A 21823-nucleotide genomic window follows, 5' to 3' on the forward strand; every position below is an offset into this window, starting at 1 on the left:
CCCACCAACAGTGCAAAAGGGTTCCATTTTCTCCATATTCTCTCCAACTCTTGTTACCTCTTATCTTTTTGATGATAGCCATTCTAACAGATGTCAGGGGGTAACTCACTGTGCTTTTGATTTGCATTTCCCTGATGATGAGTGATGTTGAGTACCTTTTCAGGTTCCTGTTTGCCCTTTGTATGCTTTCTTTGGAAAAATGTCTACTCAAGTTCCTCTGCCCACTTTGTAATCAGATTGTTTATCTCTTCGCTGTTGTTTGAGTTCTTTATATTTTTATATATGGCTACATATATATTTTATATGTGTAAACATATACCTATAAACATTTATATGTATACATGTACAAATAATATACATTCATATACATACATTATATAAAGTTTCATATACTATAAGACATTGATAAAAGATTTTCAAGATGATACAAATAAGTGAAAAGATATTCAATGCTCCCTGGTTGGAAGAACCAATAGTGTTAAAATGTCCATACTACCCAGAGCAATCCACAGATTCAATGTAATCCTTGTCAAAATCCTAATGGGATTTTTCACAGAAACAGAATAATCTTAAAGTTTATATAAAACCACAGAAGACTCCAAATAGCCTAATCAATCTTTAGAAAGAAGAACAAAACTAGAGGCATCATACTTCCTGATTTCTAGCTACACTATAAAGTTGTATAATCAAAACAGCATGGTATTAGGATAAAAACAGACACATAGGTCAAGAGAACAGAACAGAGAGCCCAGAAACAAACCCATGCATATATGATCTAGTGATTTGTAACAAAGGAGCCAATAAATAGCGTAAGGAAAACTAGACAGCCACATGCAGAACAAAACTGGAACTCGACCTTACGCCTTATCCAAAACCAACCTGAAAATGTATTAAAGACTTAAATATAAGACCTGAAACCATAAACTGGAAGAAAACAGGCAGTAAGCTCCTTGATATCCTTCTTCACAACTGTTTTTTTATATATATATTTGACACCAAAAGCAAAGACAACAAAGGCAAAAACAAATAAGTGGAATTACATCAAAATAAAAAGCTTCTGTATACAGCAAAGGAACATCAACAAAAGAAAAAGGCAGCCTACAGAGAGAAAATATTTGCAAACTGTATCTGGTAAGGACTTCATATCCAAAATATATAAATACTTTTAAAAAGTCACTATCTTTTAGAAAAATACAGAAATATTTTCAGAAAAAAAAATGATAGCTATCTTCAACCTTCTAATCTGGGGGTAGAGGAGTGGGTGGAGGTAAAAATGAAACAAAACTGGGTTTTGTGGAAGTTGGGTGATTTGGCCAGTATCATACAGCTAGTAAGCAATAAAGCCAGAACTCTAATCTTGTTTGTCTGATTCCAAAGCCTATGATCTATTAGATACTCTGAGATACCTCTCAAATGCACCACACAGACACCTGCACACAGCCACTTGTAAATTATTACCACCTGTATTACTTATCTTTGCAGGGTTTTCTATGCCTTAAATATGCATTTAGTAACAGTTTAACAAGTATATATTGGTCATAGTAAAGATTAAAACCAACTAAAAGAGTGGCAAATTAGACTTAGAAAACAGCACAAGAAATAGGCACTTTAAAATAAATGACATGTATTTTTAATAAATGCTTTTGTTAATCCATTCCACTCATAACTGATAAGCACTTGTATAATAGAAATGAGTCTGTGATATATAATAGGAATGGGATTACAATATAAGCACATATCTAAAAAATACATTAAGATTCTAAGTGCATATAGTACATGGCTTTCCAAGTTCTTTATAAGCACCATAACTGTCCTCTTCTTCGTCTTGTTATGCCAGTGATTTATGGAAGCCAGAAAAGAAACTTGTAGTCTCCAGGACCAGAGGGCAAAACTTAATAGTACCCTCACAGCCTGAAATAATTGGTACCTCTTTTTTAAATGCCAAACAAAGGAAACTATGTGTCAGAGTCCAGTGTTACCATCATCATAAGTCTAAGATATTTAAGCAGGTGAATCTGATATTAAGCGATTAGCATCACACTGGATACTTTAGACAATCTCTTTGAGGAAAGAAATTTCCTAGTGATGCAGCTCATGTCAAGATACACCTTCCTCTGAAATGTTGCCAAGACATAAAAGAAATACTAGTTTTGAAACTTGTCCAACATGTACATCAAGTCAGCCAGGTTCCTGAGATAGATCACTCCGCTTTTATGTTCTTCCATTTCTACATTTGCTCTCCTAGAGTTATGTATTTGTTTATTACTTTTCTATAGGATTTACTAAATAGAGAACACAAAGAGCTATAAACCCCAACTGAAAAATGGGTTTTATCAGATAACAGACTTGGCTGTTGACCTATTCTACCCAGAACATTTTATACTCTGAGTTTTCAAAACTGTTTATTCTTAGTTTTACACTTAGGCTGCTGTAACATTTCTTGATTGACCCATGTTTTAGAACCAGTAAGTAGTATGCAACCTAGTAACATTGAATTATTCACTTTGCTATGACCCACCACACTTAAGGTGTCACATAGTCTCTCTATACATCAGATCATTGTTGTTATTATTTTAGTTTTAGTTACTGATTTTATTAATCATCCCCTTTCTTCCAATGGTTGACCCACACAGATGATCTACAGCATTTGGAGAGAAAAAAAACAGAGAACGTAAGTAAGCAACTCCCCTCTGCATAATTTTTTGGCTCCACTCTGCTACAATTTTACATTAGGGAACAATTCTAAATCCTGAAACACAGGCCCCATACTTTGACGGTATTGTAAGACAACTATAGCTGTGGCTAGAACAACGTTGGAGCAGTAACAAGAAATTTCTGCTCCATGACATTCCCTTGGTAATAAATTGTCAAGAAAAGACACCCCCCCCCAAGTTTCTGTTCTTTCCTTCTGATGCATTATATATTGGTAATACTGAAATCAAGTAAGAATAAATACATAAATTGGTATGTCTGCATGGCTCAGGTCAGGATCTCCCAGTTCCTGAGTTCAAGCCCCACATTGGGCTCCGTGCTGCTGGTAAGGAGCCTGCTTAGGATTCTAGTTCTCTCCTCTCTCTCTGCCCCTTCCCCACTCGCCTTTGCTGCTCTCAAAATAAATAAAACCTTTTTTAAAAAAGAACATATAAATCTCTTTTAATACTAAGAAATTGACCACAGGCCCATATCTATCATTCTTTTAAAATTCACGGAGGTTTAGGAAGAACCTCAGAATGTAACTGTATATCTATATATTTTAAATGTAACTGGAAACTTACTGAAGCAAATCATCACAAAATTCTTTATCAAAAAATAAACAGTATTGATCATGCAGTAAAACCCTTCTTTTGAAGAAGAAAACATTTCAGACAAATTTAACATTCTTACTTGACAATATTATAGGCCCAGAAGATAGAAAACAAGGATACTTTCCTTCCTCCCTTCCTTTCTTTCTCCCCTCATCTTCCAACAAACGTTTGCTAAGGGACAGTATCATGCCAAGAAATAGACAAAGATCAGTCTCTGCCCTCAGGAATCACATAATCTACTGGTTAAGGCAAACAAATAATTACATTTTAATAAGGTGAATGCATTAATAGATGTAAATCAAAATTGCATAAATGCCCAAAAGAGAGCCCCAATAGCTCCATCCAGGTAGAAGACTGTCTTGATATTATTTGAATGATATATTCATCAATATACCAAAGAGACTCTCCAAGATCAGGTAACTAGAACAATCCAGCAGGAAAAAAAGAAGTGTGGGGGGAGGGATGGGCTAAATGGGTAAGGGGCATAAGGAACACACTTGTTGGGATGAGCACTGGGTGTTATACATAGGGGATGAATCACTGGAATCTACTCCTGAAATCATTATTGCACTATATGCTAATTAACTTAGATATAAATTAAAAAATTAAAAAACAGAAAATAAAAAGTTCTTTCAAGACAAGGGCTGACTTCTGCCTCTTTGTATTTAATGCTCAGTATAAAACACAAGGCAGGTGCTTTAATACATCGTAATTGCACACTCAAAGCTAGAAAAATAATGCCAAGTATTTTCACCATAAAGAGAATTAAAATGCCAGTGATCTTGGTGAGTTAAAAATATAAGCAGAAAATAAATGAAAACTAGAGCAAGCCTTTGACTTAAAACTCAAATAACCTGGGTTCAAATTCAATTTCAATCATTTAATAAGCCTACTGGCCTTAAGCAGGGTACCTAATAACCTCTTTGACTCTTAATTATTTAGCTATAAAATGAAGATGAGGATACTGATACTAATCCTTTGGGTCATTTTGAGGCATCAATGAACTAATATATATATGAACTTATGGCCCATGTAGAGTATTCAATAAATTAGTCTCCTGTCTTTACTATTTATATGGAAAAAAAGATATCCCAACTATAAAAGACCTTGAAGGATCTCCTCATCATTCTCTTTTAAGATGTTCTAAGCTTAATGCATGTGGAAAAGGTTATTCTACAACCTTCCTTATCAAAAGGTTAAATCTCCCTTGAGAGCAATCAAACAGTGCCATCAATATCAAGCATAAACTCCACCAATTAATATATTTGACAACTACTGCATATCTACCCTCTGTCATGGATTGTGTTCCAGACCAGTGTCTTGTAAATCTGAGTCTAAGTTTCTGTTCTAGATAATCTGATGGATGATTAATATCCACAACAAACACCAGTGTTGGAATTCACCACTTTCTGAAACAACTTTCAGTCTTTGGACAGAAGGAAGTATTACTCACTGTCAAAGAAAAACAGAAGAAGAGTTTTGAGGAAATTAAAAAGGAGTTGAATCTCAGATGTGTAGAGTTTAAGATTCCTGAGACATCCAGGTGGAAAGGTCTAGTATACAATTGGACAGTCAGATCAACAAGGTCTTGCCAGGCCCCAGATTTGGCAATTGTCAACACAAGGGCACTAGATAAGTGATGAGAGAAGATGAGATCAACAAGGAAATAAGAATATGTTGATAAGAGAGACATGCCAAGGACAAAGACCAGGGAACATCAATATTTTGTGGAAAGGCTAAGGAAGAAAAGCCCACAAAGGAGGTTCTAAAGAAATGGTCATAGAAGTAACTTCCTACAAATACTGTTTAACAAGACCACAGGGGAGTTGAGCAGAAAAAGAAGGGAGCAGTCATCTAGAACAAATGTCAAAGAGATCAAATAAAATGAAGCCTAAATAAAATCCACTGGATAAACAATTTACTCATTAAAATGTTCAAAGGAAGATAACAATAAAGGGCCCACTTAATGTTTGAATGCCTACAAAATAATGCTCTCCAGGGAACTGTCCACTTGCACTTAACACTCCCAGTGTTAGAAATTTACCACTTTCTAAAACTCTTTATCTTTGGACAGCTCTAAATACTATAAACTTTCTCATTATGAATCAATATATTTCTCCATAGATAGATAGATAGATAGATAGATATAGATATATGTATATATCTATATCTATATCTATATATATATATCTCTGTCCACTGATACAACAGTAGACAATAGTTTTCTAAATATCTGAAGATCAATTTTCTGATACAGCACTTACCCTAATTTTCAAACACGTGTATATACATAAAGATATATTTATTGGTTCACTCTCCTACTAAACTCCAAGGATACTCTCTGTTTTACATACTAAGTACCTGCAGCACATATCACAGTGCCTGAAACATAGTAAGTGCTCCATAAACAATGATTAAAAAATGACTACATTGACAAATAAGATTTAAATTCTAGAATTACTGACTGAGTTTTTAGCATTCCTTTTTTTTTTTTTTTTTGAGAGAGAGAGAAAGAGAAAGAGAGAGAGCACACAGGAGTACAAGCATGAACAAGGGAAGGGCAGAGGAAGAGGGAGTGAGAGAATCTTAAGCAGACTCCACATCCAGCACAGAGCCCTACTCAGGGCTCAATCTCACAACTAGGAGACCATGACCTGAGAGGAAATCAAGAGGCAGACACTCCACTGACTGAGCCCCCCAGCCACTCCTGGTGTTTTTTTCCTTAATTAATGTTCATATAACTTTCCTAATCAGTATGAGAAAGCAAGATAGACTAGGTGCCTCTTCAACTCCTTCCAGAATGCTGATCATACAAAACGCTTACAAACATTATTTATAGTGGAAACATCCCACTGGGAAATCAGGAAACCTGGATCCCAGGTCTGCCACTATTTCTGTGTCCTTCAGCACATCTGGCTACTTTTCTGGACTGTGGGGTCTCATTTATAAAGTGAATCTTTTGGATTATATATACTCCAAGGTTTTCTCCTGGTTCAAAACTCTAAGATTATGGGGGAAGAGGAGCAGAATCACATGTAAATGTTATAATAAAATGTGTAAAAGAAATATTTGAAGTGTCTACTCATTGCTCTGATCATACCATTTTCTCAAACTTCACATTTTTCTTCTTTTCTAAAGTTATCATGTGTCTACGGTAAGCTCCTTTTATACCACATTTTCATTTTGCCATATCCCCAGTCATTTGAAATAAAACTGCCCTGTCATCTTCGACAAAGTGGCTCTTCAGGTGGAATTATATTGTTGTTTGTTATGATTTTAAATCCTCTCTGTAACAAGGGGCTTTTCTCTTGGCCCCAGCTAGAAAGTTTTGTTGCTACTTATAATTTTAGAGCACAATCTATAGTGATATTTATTGGCAATTAAGACAAATTATCACCAACTACTGTTCCCATTCTTTAAGCCACAGCTATAATTCAGACCAAAAAAGTGATTCAAGTATACAAAGAGCATATTATATATATTCTAAAAATAAATATGTTTTATACACACACACACACACACACACACACACACACACACACAGGTATTGCATAATACTTCTCATTTAAAAAAAAAAAAGAGCCAGTATGTCCCCATTCTTTTCCTTCAAAGAGTCAAAAGAAAATACAACATAGCTGTAATACAGTACTGCTCCTTTGATGTTGTCATCATATTAAAAACACCCATAACCTTCCAGAATAGGAACTTATTATTCTATATTACCATAAAATGTCTGCTGCCTGCATTATCATATCATTAGGGGGAAAAGTCCATTTACAGATATATTTTCTGTTTTACTCCAAAAGGAATTGTCTGAATTCTTCCAAAATAATTAATGTTTTCATGAGGCTTTGTCATTAATCCGAAAATTAGAAGATTGCATTGTTCAATACTCAGCAAGCATTTAACATCTAATTAGCCTTATATTGATGTTCTACAGAATCAACTGAGTTCTGCAACCAGGGACTCTGCATAAGGCTATTCCCACCCTACCCAGAAGAAACCCATTTCTTACACAGCAAAAAGCCCAAGAGAAATTTTTGTAAGATAGATGTAGTAGGCTATTTCTGTCTGAATTTAAATTCCAGGGGTGCCTGGGTGGCTCAGTTGGTTAAGCATCCAACTCTTGATTTCAGCTCAGGTCGTGATCTCAGAGTTTGTGCGACTGAGCCCCACGTCTGGCTCTGCGCTGCCAGCATGGAGCCTGCTTGAGATTCGCTTTCTTCCTCCCTCTCTGCCCCTCCCCCACTCACATGTGCACTCTCTCCCTCTCTCTCAAAATATAAATTCCAGAAAAAGACATACTTTACCTCACATTTCTTTAAGAGGTGGAGTTTTGGGGGATGTTTTTCAATTCAAAAGAATAAATATTTGAGTATATAAATGAATTTTTCAATTTTTCTTGAACACCAGTACTGTATCTCATTACTTAAAGTTTTTCATCAAATGAAATTAGGGAATCATAGAAAGTTACTTATGGGATATTTGAGGCATATTCAAAGAATGCTATGCATGTTAGTGTAATTTTAATGATACAACTCTAAACCTAAAGGAATAGAATCTACTTAGGAGGTCTAAATATAAATCATTTGAACCAAGACAATTCTCTGACCAGCACCACATTAAGCAAAAGAAGTTTCATTTTCCAACAAGTATGATTGAGATGTGTGTTGTATGATTAAAAACTCAGCTCTGAAGGCAGGCTGTGTGTTTCAAGACTCATTTCTTCTTACAATCTGTGTGGCCTTGGTCAAGCCACTTATTTATAAAATAGGGATAACTGCAGTTCTTTCCTCTGGAATTTCTGTGTGAATTAAGTGAGATAATTCATGTAAAGTGTTTAGTACATGGCTGGTACATTGTAAATGCTCAGGTTTTAAATGTTAAAAATGTCTATAGATCTCTACAGCAAGTAATGACCACAGGGGAGATGTCTTTGTCCCCTCCCATCATTCTTGTCCATGACAGCAATGCAGGGAACCAGTCAGTACACAATGATACTAAGGGGGTAGCAGAGCCAAAATGGAAACAGGCGGCTCTGGACATGCTCCCCACTTTCCTCCATTACTCTCTTTTCTTCTCTAGGCAGCAGGTCACTGCAGGAAAGGTAGATTCCATGATGTATGAGGTTTACTTGCTGTAAGCTGAGCAAAATCCCTGAGAGAAAACAATGGAGAGAAAGGTGGCTCTTCCTGCTGACATTAAAAAAAAAAAAAATCTACGATTCTCTTATATCCTAGTGTTCTCCGGGAGTCTCCTCTTGGTGATTTTTAAGCACTCTTCTGGGAGACCTCATCCGGTTAGAAAGTTTCAACAGTTACATGTACACTGGTGACCTCCCAAACCTCTAGCTCTAAACCATAATTCTGTCCTCAACACCAGACCCAAATTTACAAGTATTTGGATTTTCTTTTGAGTATCCCAAGGATGCCTCAAACTCCAAATGCTTAAAATTAAACCAATTATCTTCATCTATAAAGACTACAGTTGGCTCTGAGATCTTACTGTACAAACAGCATGCGTCACCTAAGCTAGAATCTATTCTGGTCTCTTTTCTCTCCCTGTCCCACACATTCAGTCTCCAAGACCAGTTGGTTCTACCTCTAATTTATGTCTTCTTTTCCTCCTTTATTCCAACTCTTTTCTTCAAACTCTTGCCAGTTTCCACAATCACTGAAATCACAATCACTGAAATAGGTCTCTAGTTGGTTTCCCCGGCTTCCTAGCCTCTACCCTCCATGGAAATTATCTTCTATGCTGCCACCAAAGAATCTAATCACAAGAGAAGGGTGGGCTTCAAGAGGGACCCCAGTAGAGAAGTACTAAAATCCTGGCAGTATAATAGATCACTCATTTTTGCTACAGTTTTACTTACAGTAGCTACAAAAGTAGACATAAACTGAGCAAAGAAAAGGATCTGATGTGACAGAAAGATATACTGTCAAGAACTGTGAAAGGTCTGAGATTTTTACCCTCCTTGTAAGCTTACAAGTTAGTCTACCATATTTTATGGATGCTGGCAAAAGACCTAAGACTCCTGAGTCAGAGACAGAGAGCTATTTCTCACACACAGCAAAGCAGCATGAACATCACATTTGAATTGGTTTCCTCTGCCCCCAAATCTCTCAGGTGTGATGCAAGGCTGCCCATGTGGATGCTGCACACACATTGATTTGTGGAGCCCCAAACTTAAGGAACCCAAATATTGGACAAATAATGGACTGCAAAGAGATCTACCCTTTGCTCTAGAGGGAAACACTGTATTTATTATGTTGGACATTGAGTAAATCTGCCATTACCTTCCAAGCCTATTCACTTCTTAAACATCCTTAAAAAGGTATTATGAGAAGTTAGCATCTTGAGAGACCCATGGAAAATTGTTCCCAACACCTAAGCCTTGAATTCAAACCAGACTCTTGGCACCCACTGGCTGTATCATTTTTGCCACTCTGTCAGTTTCCTCACCTAAAATTAAGGATAGCACTCATCCCTAACTCACTTTACAAAATCAAATGAAATCACATGCATGAAAGAGTTTTATAAAGCAATATAGCACTAACGATGCAAATGTAGTCACTTATGCCTCTGGAAATTTGTTGTTTATTACAGAAATGAAAGATGAAAATAATTCAGAATTTTATAATAAAAAATTAAATATCAATTAATAAAATTATTATTAATGCCTTACTAAATGCCTGAATGTGTTCTAGGTTAGGTGTGGGTAGTACAAGGTGAAGAATAAGACACATTCCTTGTCCTCAAGAATTCCAGTGTAGGAAAGAAGCAGATAGGACAGCATCTAAGATGTATTCATGTGACAAAACAAAAGCATAAAAGGATGACCTATGGTCATCATTGACTTATAGAGCTTGGAGGAAGTTAAGTAATCATTAAACCTAACCATTTCATTTACCAACAAGAAAACCGATAAATATATATTAACTTTTTTTTAGAAGTTGACAACTAACTGGTGGCAGAGTCAGCATTAGACCCATTCTTTCTGACTTTTAATTTGATAAAAAGCCTTGACAGAAATTTCATATTCCTGGTAGAGTTTTTCCAAGACCAAGAGGAAAATTTGGTTTGGCACTACCATTTTTCTCTCCTCTATGGTCTTATTTCAGTTCAATGCCATTTTACCTCTTTGCTACCCAAGAATAACAACGGTTTTATTTATTCTTTGCCTAACTACTACTACTACTACTACTACTACTACTACTACTACTTCTCCTTCTTCTTCTTCTTCTTCTTCTTCTTCTTCTTCTTCTTCTCTCTCTCTCTCTCTCTCTCTCTCTCTCTCTCTCTCCCCCTCCAAAGGTCAAGGGTTTCCTCTTTTATTTGTATAAAAATGCTAGCCAGAACAAACTTCCCTTCTGACCTCTATTTTCTCCCTTTTGTGTCATCTGGGCCCCTACCTAATTCTTCCCCTTCATAGCCCACAAAATGCTAACTAACCCTACCACCTTCTCAATCTCTGACTGCCAGTTAATCAATCTGCTTCTTTCTTTCATCTCACTCCAGTCTGCCATACCACCTACACAGTCAACTTGAAGCAGACTTCACAAAATACAAAGTGAAACATTAACCACAAACTCTTAAATCCACCTTGAAGATTGAATGTAATCAGCTGCCAGGAGAAGATACAGGGCAAGGAAAACCATAGCTCACCTACCCTTCCTAGAAGTACGGCTGGACTTAACAACAGGGGAATTAAGTGTGTCAACTCCTGGCACAGATGAAAAATCTGTGTCTATCTTCTGACTCCCCCAAAAACTTAACTACTATTGACCATGACCAGAAGTCTTACCTGTAACATAAACAGTCAATTAACGCACATTTTCCATGTTACATTATATACTCTACTCTTAGAATAAAGCTAGAGAAAAAATATTATCAAGAAAATCATAGGGAAAAGCATTTATAGTACTATACTGTATTTATCAAAAACAAAAACAAAACAAAACAAAAAACGTATAAGTGGACCCACACAGTTCAAACCCGTGTTGTGCAAGGGTCACTGTTTAACATGGACTTTGCCCCGCAGCAAAATTCACCAAAGTACTATAAGCTCGATTTTAATTCTACTTACTGATTTTGAAAATTTTTCAGTACTATACAGTACCTAAATTTTTCACTCATCTCTTATTTGGGATTGAGGTGGGGAAAAGGAATAGATCTATTTTTCAGTAAGTTCCAGAGTAGCACTAGCTCCATAACCTTAGAGGTTGTATATTAATTACACAAGTATGAATGTTTAGGGACAATACAGGGAAAAAACAGATCCATTCAACCTAAAGCCTGTCTTTTGACTCATTTAAGAGTTCCAAAAATACTTGCAAGAGTAAAGACATCACACTTAAGGGTTCTGAGAAACTTTTTAAGTATATAGTTTATATGTGTGTAGGTATGTACATAAGCATATGCTAATATATGCAGTTTAGTGCAATTTTTTAAAATAAAAGCAATGCAAAAAATTCAAATTAAAGTTTCCAGTAATCCAATCAGTTGACCTTTTTTGGTTTTATAATATATAAAGGTTTCCTTAATAATTAAATATAGTGGAAGAGTTTTAATTTTGTGAAATTCTCCATGGCAGCAAGCATTTGAAAGTTTATTTAACACAGAAGGACTAAAATAAAAATCAATAAATATTTGAATGCATACTATCCATACTAAATAGCATTTAAAATTAGAATACCAATAATTTTCAATATCACTGAAGCCAAGAACAATGGTATCACAGTTAATAGTGTTCCTGAAGGTGAAAAAAGTAAATCTGGTTCATGATAAATTATAAAAATGGTAATTATGTAGATAAGAATAAATGGCTTTAAGTTCCCTAATGAATGATGAGTCAAGTCACTGACAAGAGCAATCAAAATATACTCCATATGTGATTAACATTTAAATTTGACATTGACAAATATTATTTAATTTATACAACAGTAGAATCACAAGCATACGTAGTCTCTAAACCTCCAGGTTATAATAAACTGTGGAAAGAATGGAATTATCTATCAGCATGTTTTTGTCCTTTATGATTTGCCTAAAATGTATGTATTTTTTGAGGGCTAAAATATCTTTCATGTTAGAGATGGAAAGTATAGGTCAAAATAAATGGCTCTCCCTCTCCTTTCTCTCTCACATGCACTCAATTAGACAGGATAAAAGACAATTCTTCACAGAATACTTCTCACCCATTGAAGAAACTTACAAAAAGACATTCTATCAATATGAACTATTAATCTTCTTCCCATTAAATGTATTAAGTACCTATTATGTGCTACACATTACGCTAAGCACTGAGAATCAACAGAAACATGATGCACATGGTTTTGCCTCACAGAGCTTACAGTCTAACAGACTCAATAAAATTCACATGATTACTCACCTACAAACAAAGATATTCTATATAATAGAAACTCCTAAGCCCTTAAAAGAAATTGAGTAAGAAATAATAGCATTATTATTGTAAACTATATTAATCATACAACTTGCAAGAAAACAGATTGCTTCTCTCCCTCAGACTGACATATTGAAATCTAATCTCAGTTTATAATTAATATACCAGCATAAGGAAACTTAAGAATTCCCAGGGCATTGATAAAACTGACAACAAAATAGTCTACCCAGTGAACTGAACCTGTGACATGAGACCCAGGTCAGACTTCTGTAGAATAGTCACACACCTGAGCTATGATACCTTCTGGCATTAGTAAAATGGTTTTAGGGGGGAAAAATTAGTAATATATGAAGGAGTCAAACTCCCTAAATAGTAAGTTACTATGTCTTCAATCCTAAAGAGACCTCTTCTGGAAAGGTATTTAGGGTCAAGCAGAGCAAAAACAAAAAAGAGATTCAGTTAAAAGTGGTAAGCCCAGTAAACACACAAAACCATCATTTTTAAATCCCTCTTCTCACCTACTCATAATGACCACTCAAGTAGAACAAAAATCTAGACATTGTGGCCAAAATTTTGACATTTAAGCCCTAAGAGGAAGCAACTGCTGTTGAAATTCCAAAAAACAATGATTTGGAGAGCTAAAATTGACCTTATATGCTAGAATACAGCCATGTATAACGTGATGCTGTAGTTATGAAATAAATACATTTACTTCTTCAAACTATATGACGTAAACCAAACTTGCATTAGTATGTGAAAAGCAGACAGTTTCTGATCTACTCTTTGGGATAAAATATATCCTCTAAATAGAAAACTAGTAAATAAAGCAAACACTTATAAATTCTACACTCAGATTGGAAAGCCTTTGAGGCAAGGGTTTTGAGTCAGTGGCCAGGTTTAGGCTACTCACTATGGGGAGAAACCTGTCAGAGAGGCAAGAGTGGGAGACCTCCCCAGATTCTTACACGCAGGGAATGAAATTCAGTGGTGAAAAAGCTCTCTAAAGACTTGAAGCTTAAAGTGTAGTCCATGGGCCAACAGCAATAGCTACACCTGGGAGCTTGTTAAAAATCTCAGCCCCCCCCCCCAGAACCTCCATTTTGGCAAATTTCCCCCACATGATTTGTGTGCAAATACAAGTTTAACAAGCACTGATATAAAGGAATAAGGCATTACAGAACAATACAGCCCATTCCAAATATTGGGCATAGATTTAAACTTCTGCATTTCCAGCACATCCCTTAAGCCCTCCAAGATACCACCAACTTTAAGGTGAGCTCAGCATCAAGTGTACAATGAGTCAATAAGAAGAAAGAACACTAAATGCAGAGGTTAGAATGACCCACTCCTCATTATCATTCAGCTCCTCCAGCTGAGCCCTAAACTGGAAACCACCCTGGCTCCAAATGCCAGGGGGTTGGGTAGAGATGACAGAAGGGCAGGCACATGCATATCTTCCTAACTAGCTGTCCCCACACCTCCATCTGTCAACAGTGGCACATTCATGCCCCTTAGCCTGCATATGGCCTGCAGATATGTCTGTTGGCCCACACAACAGTTCAAATTTGAATTCATTCCCAACATTCATAAATCTGGAACTTTCACATTAAAAAACTCTAAACACCTAATTCTCTTCCACAAATCAGAAAATCTGGCAACACCAGACCCACATTCCAGCACGGGGCAAAGACTCAGCTGTCTCACTTAGATGTTGACCAGAACCTCCTACACTCCCTAGGGTCTCCCCAACACTATAGCTGAGGTTGCGTGTCACTTGCAATTTGTTACCTTCCATTTGGTCTGCTTCACTCATTCACATTCCCAGCCTGACCCCTATTGGCTTTTGAATTTTTGACCCCTTTATTGATCTCAAGTCATTCAACCTATCTGAATTTATTCTTTCATATGTGTAATTCAGGAAAAGGGGCTATGGCTTATATCACCTTCAGTTGGATCAGAAACCTTTTGATCTGGAATCAATCCACTGAATTACACAGTACCTCACCTTAAATTAATACTATGATTTTTTTCTACATAATTCATTCCAATTCTGACATTTTAGCTATTTTAACTATTTCTTTTTAAAACTGTGAATCATAGTCATAAACAAGAATTAATAGCAAGAGCAGCCACAGCAAAATCCATTGTTGAATCATTCTTCCAGATTCATTTCAAAACTTGTATCTACTGAAATGGCAAACTGGGCACCTGGGTGGCTCAGTGGGTTGAGAGTCCAACTTAACTCAGGTCATGACCTCCTGAGTTTGAGCCCCACACCTGGCTCACTGCTGTCAGCACAGAGCCCCCTTCAGATTCCTTGAAACTTTTTCTGCCCCTCTACCAATCGCAGTCTCTCTCTCTCAAAAATAAACACAAACATTAAAAAAAAAAAGAAGTGGTAAATTCTATGAGGGCAAGTACCTTTGTCTTTGTTTACTGACATACCTCAAGCACCTATAGCATGCTCAATAAATACTTACTGAATAAATGAAGGAACTTTCCCAAGAATGATAAATTCTCAAAAATTCATACACAGATTTTGAATGAATGCCTTTAATTGCCAACAAGTATATGAAGATTGATTTGCTAGCCTAACTCTATTTGGGTTCATCAAACAAACCTTTCTATTTCAGTGACTACAAAAACCAGCAGTAGAGAGAAGACATGTTAACAAGCCTAAGCCTAGTGACCTATCACAACTTGTTTTGCAACAAAACAATGTCATGTAAACTAGGCAAAATGGCTACACTGAATTATGAGATTTCATCTGATTCAATTCTATGTACCCACATCTAGAATCTTGGGTCATCATCATAATCACCATCATCATCATCATCCCAGTCTTATAAAGTTGGACAACTGTCACAGATCACTTATCGAAAAGCATTTATGGAACATTTACTGGTGTGCCAGAAATTAAGCGCTAGATGTCTGACTTCCTAACTAAAAGATATGTCCTATAATACTATTGTATGTATCTCCAAAACCATGATGTTTATTAGATCTGTACACAAGAAAAAAATTTCCATTTTTAATTGTCTTGAAAACTTGGTCAAAAAAATACATTCCTAAGAAACTGAGGCACAGAGAAATGAAGTGATTTTCTTGTGGTTATGGGTTATTTAATGGGAGGGCTACAAAAGCATCTCCAGAGCTCTCACCACTGCCCTACACTGGTTTTATAATAGTCATTTTCAAAATTTAGCCGCTAACTAAAATGCAAGCCAATGAATTTTAGCCACTCAACAAATGATATGATGAGCAAATGTATCTTCAAATAGCAAAGTCTAAATTTTGATCAAATTCTGGTATATTTATAAACATACCAACAATCAATCTAAAAAGAGCTTGCAATAAAGTACATGCATCTTAGCAGAAAACTACTGTGATACAGTATTTCAAGAACTAAACCTAAAATAAAATTGTTAGAAATTTTCCTTCAACTTAAAGCTGCCCCAAATGGGGCCTGTTTTATGGAGTATGAGATCTCAACGCCCTTTCACTCTCCTCTTTGTTTTTGGATTGCCTGACTGAAGAAATGTGGATCTTCCACCTCCTTTCTCTTTGTATACTGTACAATAACTAATTTGACTCACCTTTCTGTAGAAAATACAAACAAAAGCAAGACCAGGTCACTGCTACTCACATGTCTGATGGCCATTCTAAGAAAGAATTTACCAAACTCTTCAGCACCAACAAATGTGAGTATGCTTTTCACCATACATCTAGAGCAAGGTAAAACTAAACTAAGAAGGAAATGGTAACAATAACCAGTTTCTCCCACCTTAAATACCTTTGGAATTACCCATAAACTAATACAAATAAGAAATATAAGGGTGTATGTTGCTTTCCTCAAATGATCTGCATTGGCCATTTCTGAATTCTCGACTTATTTGAGTAATCACAAATTCACTGCATTGGTACACAAAGCTCCACCGTTCAAGGAGACCAAATTTTAGAGCTGTGGAAAGCCTGCCCTCCAGAATAATGTATTCTAACAAAAATCTCTGTGTTCTATTACTAGGTTGAAGCTTTGTTAGTAAGATTCCTATGACCACATAAGCCTTTTTCAGTTGCCTGCTTTTGTTTAGTGTGATCCATAATGACAAACAACATGAAGACAGGAAAAAAAACAGGGACAACTAACCCAACCTACTTTTCCTCATAGTCTTTTCCCTAAGAGAGCAAGCATATTTAGTTCCTCCAATATTTAAATACAATTCTCATTGGAATCTCAAAGAAGGAGGTTAAAAAACAGAAATGCTGATCCAAAATCAAATAAAACCATGGCGCAGCTTCTTACCTATAGGTAATAATTGTGAAAGATCAGCTTTTTTGTACCAGAAAGCATTTGTATCCTCATAGCCCAGGCCATTTGGACTTGAAAACTTTAACTGCAAAGCACAAATGCACTTTTCCAAAAATCTTCCATCATAGTGCCTACTACAGATACCTTCATAAATTTCCTTATAGAAGCTGCATAATCCACCACAGAAAACCAAAGTGTTATTCTCTATTATTAAACTCAGCAGAAAGCTCTATATGCAGCAACAGGAGGCCATAGCAATTAACTCTGTAAATTGAAAGGTTTAAAATTTTTGCATGACCTTTAAAGGTCAACACAGTTGCCCATTCACATTCACATGCATGCAATTATACAGCGACTAGTTCATAACAGCAAAAAAAAAAAAAACAAAACAGAAACAAAAATATTTAGTGAAACAAACCTTGCATTCATTAAAAGCTACTGTGCACTGCCCAGCTTTATGTCAAGAGTTAGTTTTACATAGCCCACAGAGACAAAAAAGCAAGACACTTGTCGGCTTGTCCCCATTTTGCCAAAGTACTAAATTCAGCCCCACCACCATAATTGCTCAGAATGCAACACTGTCCCATTAACCAAAATACTCTGTGAATAATTTCAAAAATTTACTGTATAAAACAACATAAATATAAATTGAATTAAATTAGTATGTTTGTGCTATGCCTACATAGCACAGGGAAAGGGAGCTATACCTTTGCTAATTGGCCATTCAGAGGAAATCACAAAATTACAGCACCTGTGGAATAATCTAGGAAATTGAAGGAAGTGATTAAAAGGGCTTTATTATAAGCATGTACACACTGATTCCTTAGTTATAGCTCATACCTCATTCATATGGATCGCTGTGAATAAAATAGAATATTCTCCTTATAGCTTACATATTGTTTTCATCTGAATCACAAAAGTGACCTGAAAGTCTTCTATTTTCCAAAGGCAGTATCGATAAATTGGCAAAATAGGCCAGAATTTCACAGATTCCAGTTACTAGCTTGCCTATCATCGCAACATAGGATGAAATCCAACATATACATGTGGTACACACATTGGGAAGTGGGTGGGTTTTGGAAATCGAACAAATGTGGAATCAATATGTTTCTAGAAAATTTGTAGATACCATGTGTAAACCAGAGTAGCATGCTCCAATGTAACGCATGATTTGTTTTAACTGTGGAGGTGCATAGTTAAGAAAGATCACATACAAACATATAAGTGTTTTAAATGTGTTGAAATTCCCAGTCATAGGCTCAATAAACACAACCCAAGCAACTCTACGTAAAGGACAAAGCTGTTTGTTTGTTTGTTTGTTTTGCATTTGTAACCTAACAAAAATATCTCCAAAAGAAAAACTAAAAACATTTGTAACCTAACAAATAAAAGTGCCTCCAAAAGAAAAACTAAAGAGAAAAACATACTACATGCAACAGTGGTCCAAATAATAAAACTCAATTATAAATGACCTTGTGAAACCATGGATGCAGTTACACTGCAGGTCAAATCATGTAAAATAGTGAAAAACTATGTACCTAAAAATGTAGGCTTTTTAAAAAGTCATTCTTTCCTCTTTAACACAAAACCAGTATAATACATGGGTGCCATTAAATGAATACACATATATGTATATGGACATACAGAGATATAAAGATTACATAGATAATACAGAGAAATATATTTAAATACTACTTTTCTTCATATTCCAACAAGTCTAACCACACTTCTTAAATTTCTGTTAAAAATAAGAAAATAAGAATTGCTTGCTATATTTCATTGACAAGGACACGTGAATCACTGTGCCAAACGAATAGAATCAGATTTTCCAAAAATGACCAAATAAATCAGTGGTCGATGACAACTAAAAAACAAAAAATGAACGGGCCCACCTTTCCATCTCCCCTGTATCACACTATGCTCCAGATCTAAGCAAACCAGATCTAAAGCAAAACTTGTCTCTAAAAAGACTTATGATAACCCCCTTGTGAAATTATTCCTATTCTTCCAATGGTATAGTGGTATAGTTCTCCGAGTAGTTTAGAATAAAGTTAACCAAAGAATTTTGGAACAAAATGGCTAATATACCATATTATGTATCATTAAAAAAAAAAAAAAAACAATGGTTTGTAAGAGAGATATATGTCAAATACTGTGCAAGCATGGGAACCAGATAGGAAGTTGATTCAGTTAGTTTGGCCTTCATACCCAGCAGCAGCCGGTGTTAATGCATTTCTTCTCTTTGTTTTGATGGAGCCCTACTAATGACAAGTTGATGAATTACATGTGTAAATGTCAGGCATAGATCAAAGGGGACTATGTTAGATGCTTATTTTACTTCAACTTAGTGTTTTTCACCAAGAAAACAAAACTGCATTGCACAGTAAAGTTCCTTATTTTTACTTGAATCTTCAATGAACAAAACAGCTGCAGAATAATACGACTTAATGAGGCATCCCTAATAAAACACTGGAGAAGTAAAAGCAAGCACACTGAACTGTTTGCACTCTGGTTGTTTCATCTTCTCAAATCTATTAGAGGTAACTGATGACACTTTGGAACATTCCTAGTTTGGGGAATACATCAGAGAAGCAAATGGTCATCAGTTTGGAGCCACAGCTGAACTTTGGCAGAACCTAACAATACCTTTTACTACAACCCATGATGATGCCTGGAAAATGCTGGAAAGGCACATCTCACCCTATGTGTATAGGTTAATCCATAGCTGCAATTAGTGATAAATCAACCCTAAAATGCACTTTCAACATACCAATATCCAAAAACACCTTGTAAAAGAATCATCATTAAATACTATAATGGAGATACTGGATCCAGGACCACTAAAATTTTTGATAATATATAAAATAATTTTTAGAAAATCATTTATCACCAAGTTTCATCACTTTATAAATTTTTAAAAAGGTAAAGTGGCCATGTCTAAAAACAGATCATTTTACATCTGTGTCATCACATTTTATAACTTGGTGGTTAGTAAATACTATAATGCAGTGTCTAAGCAATATGTATCTTTTTTGACACAGATCCATGGGCGTTTCAATGAATCTTCATTCTTGGTTAAAACAGCTAACATTTTTCAGATTCAAAAGCACATATACTCAGAAACCTTAGATTCCCCTTTGGCACAACTTGTAGCATCATAGGTGTTTGCTTTACATAGAGGTTTTTGGTTCTTCTTTAAGAGGTATCAGCATGGCACTATGCATAATGTGTAAGTTCAAGTATCCTCAACTACACAATTTTATTAAAGGCAAGAAAAGAATCAAGATTTTAGTCCCAAAAAATGCCACACTGAAACTGTGTTCTTCCTCTTAAGTCACTGGTGTCTAAGTGTTCCATCGGTAGTGACACTGCTCCCATAGCATCACATCTACAAATGTAACCCAATCTTTTCACTGAAAATTAAGAAAATAATCAAATAAGCTCCAGTGTGGTTACTGATGGCCTCTCAATGACTACTGATGGCTTTAAAAAATTAGGACTCTAAAAAAGTCAGCATGCAAACAATTGACTCAAGATGAGATCCAAAACAGATAAAGTAGGCAAAGAGAAATATGAATGTGTCTGATGATTTTTAAGGAGGTTAGGTACCAATTCTGAAATTGTAGAAGGTTCAACCAGTCTTGAGAACACATGTGCAAACATGGAAAGGCTGGAGTAAATACAAGGAATCTTAATGCTTTGTTTTTTTAAGGTTTTAGAAGTGTTTTTAATCTCCTTTGGTAGTTATTGCCATTTAGCACTTTACACAGAAATCTTAAATTAATTACTCATTTGTCTTAACTTACATTGCCTAATAGAGCAGTTTTAAAGTGTTAATTGATAACAGTCTGATTATTGATGTCTCCAACAATCTAGTTGGGAAGACAGGAACCAGATAATTACCATCCAGTCAATAGTCTTTGAAATTCATCCTGTCCTGAGTGAAGGACCCTTACACACTAACTGCTTCTGGGGTACTTTTCAGAGTTAAGATTGCATATAGGGTTTGTTTGTTGTTGTTGTTTTTTTTTCCAAGAATGATTTCTGCACAATTCAAGAGGGGATTTACACTCAAAAAAGGAACATATTTTCTTTTCTTATTGCCACAAGTCAAAGTCAGCCAGCACGAGGGGAAGAGAGGCTAGCTAGCCACTACAGTAAGTACACATTTGATTCCAAACCCTTCAGGCAATTGTTTTAACACTTGGTCAGGAAGTGGAATACTGAGTAGAAAAGCGACGCGTCTACCCGAGGGCTCAGCGAGCGCCTACAGTTCGTCCTTTTCAAGTAGAGACGAGATAGCTCAGACTGCAGTTCTAGGAGAAATAGGGCGACGAATATCAAACTTTCCTTTGCAAAGGCAGTTTCTGGAAATAACACGTTCCCCACTGACAAGTGCAGATCAGTAGCCTAAAGAAAACACCTCTTAGTAGGAACCCGGCATTTTGGAACAAAAGGGGGAAGGGACAGCAAAGCAGCAGGGCAGAAAAGCCATGTACCATTAACAAGATTTGGGGAGGCACCTATCAGGAAAGAAAAGTATTTTAAAAAACCGTTTCTTGAAGCTGTTCTTTTTTTTTTTCTGAACGCTGTTGGTGAAACGATCCTTTCCCTAAAGCTGTCCTGTAGAATCCTTTACCGAAGCTTTGCTTCATTCAGTCATGAAGTGTCCGTTCCCAAATCTAAGAATATCTTTAAAACACGCGAGGCTCCAGAACTTACCAAGATGATTCTTTATGAAAAGAGTTAGAGGTGGGAAAATCAATAGCCTCATCGAAACGCCCACCCTCTGCAGACAGGCCCGAG

The 21823-nt window shown here is 36.0% G+C and overlaps 1 protein-coding gene across 3 annotated transcripts in view; it reads right to left on the bottom strand.

The window, feature by feature from the left end:
- Window positions 1-21823, bottom strand: part of TAFA2 (TAFA chemokine like family member 2) — a 508120-nt gene that overhangs the window by 457709 nt on the left and 28588 nt on the right. The window lies entirely within an intron of this gene.

The sequence above is a fragment of the Acinonyx jubatus genome, chromosome B4 (genome assembly GCF_027475565.1).
Source record: "Acinonyx jubatus isolate Ajub_Pintada_27869175 chromosome B4, VMU_Ajub_asm_v1.0, whole genome shotgun sequence".
NCBI classification, from domain to species: domain Eukaryota; kingdom Metazoa; phylum Chordata; class Mammalia; order Carnivora; family Felidae; genus Acinonyx; species Acinonyx jubatus.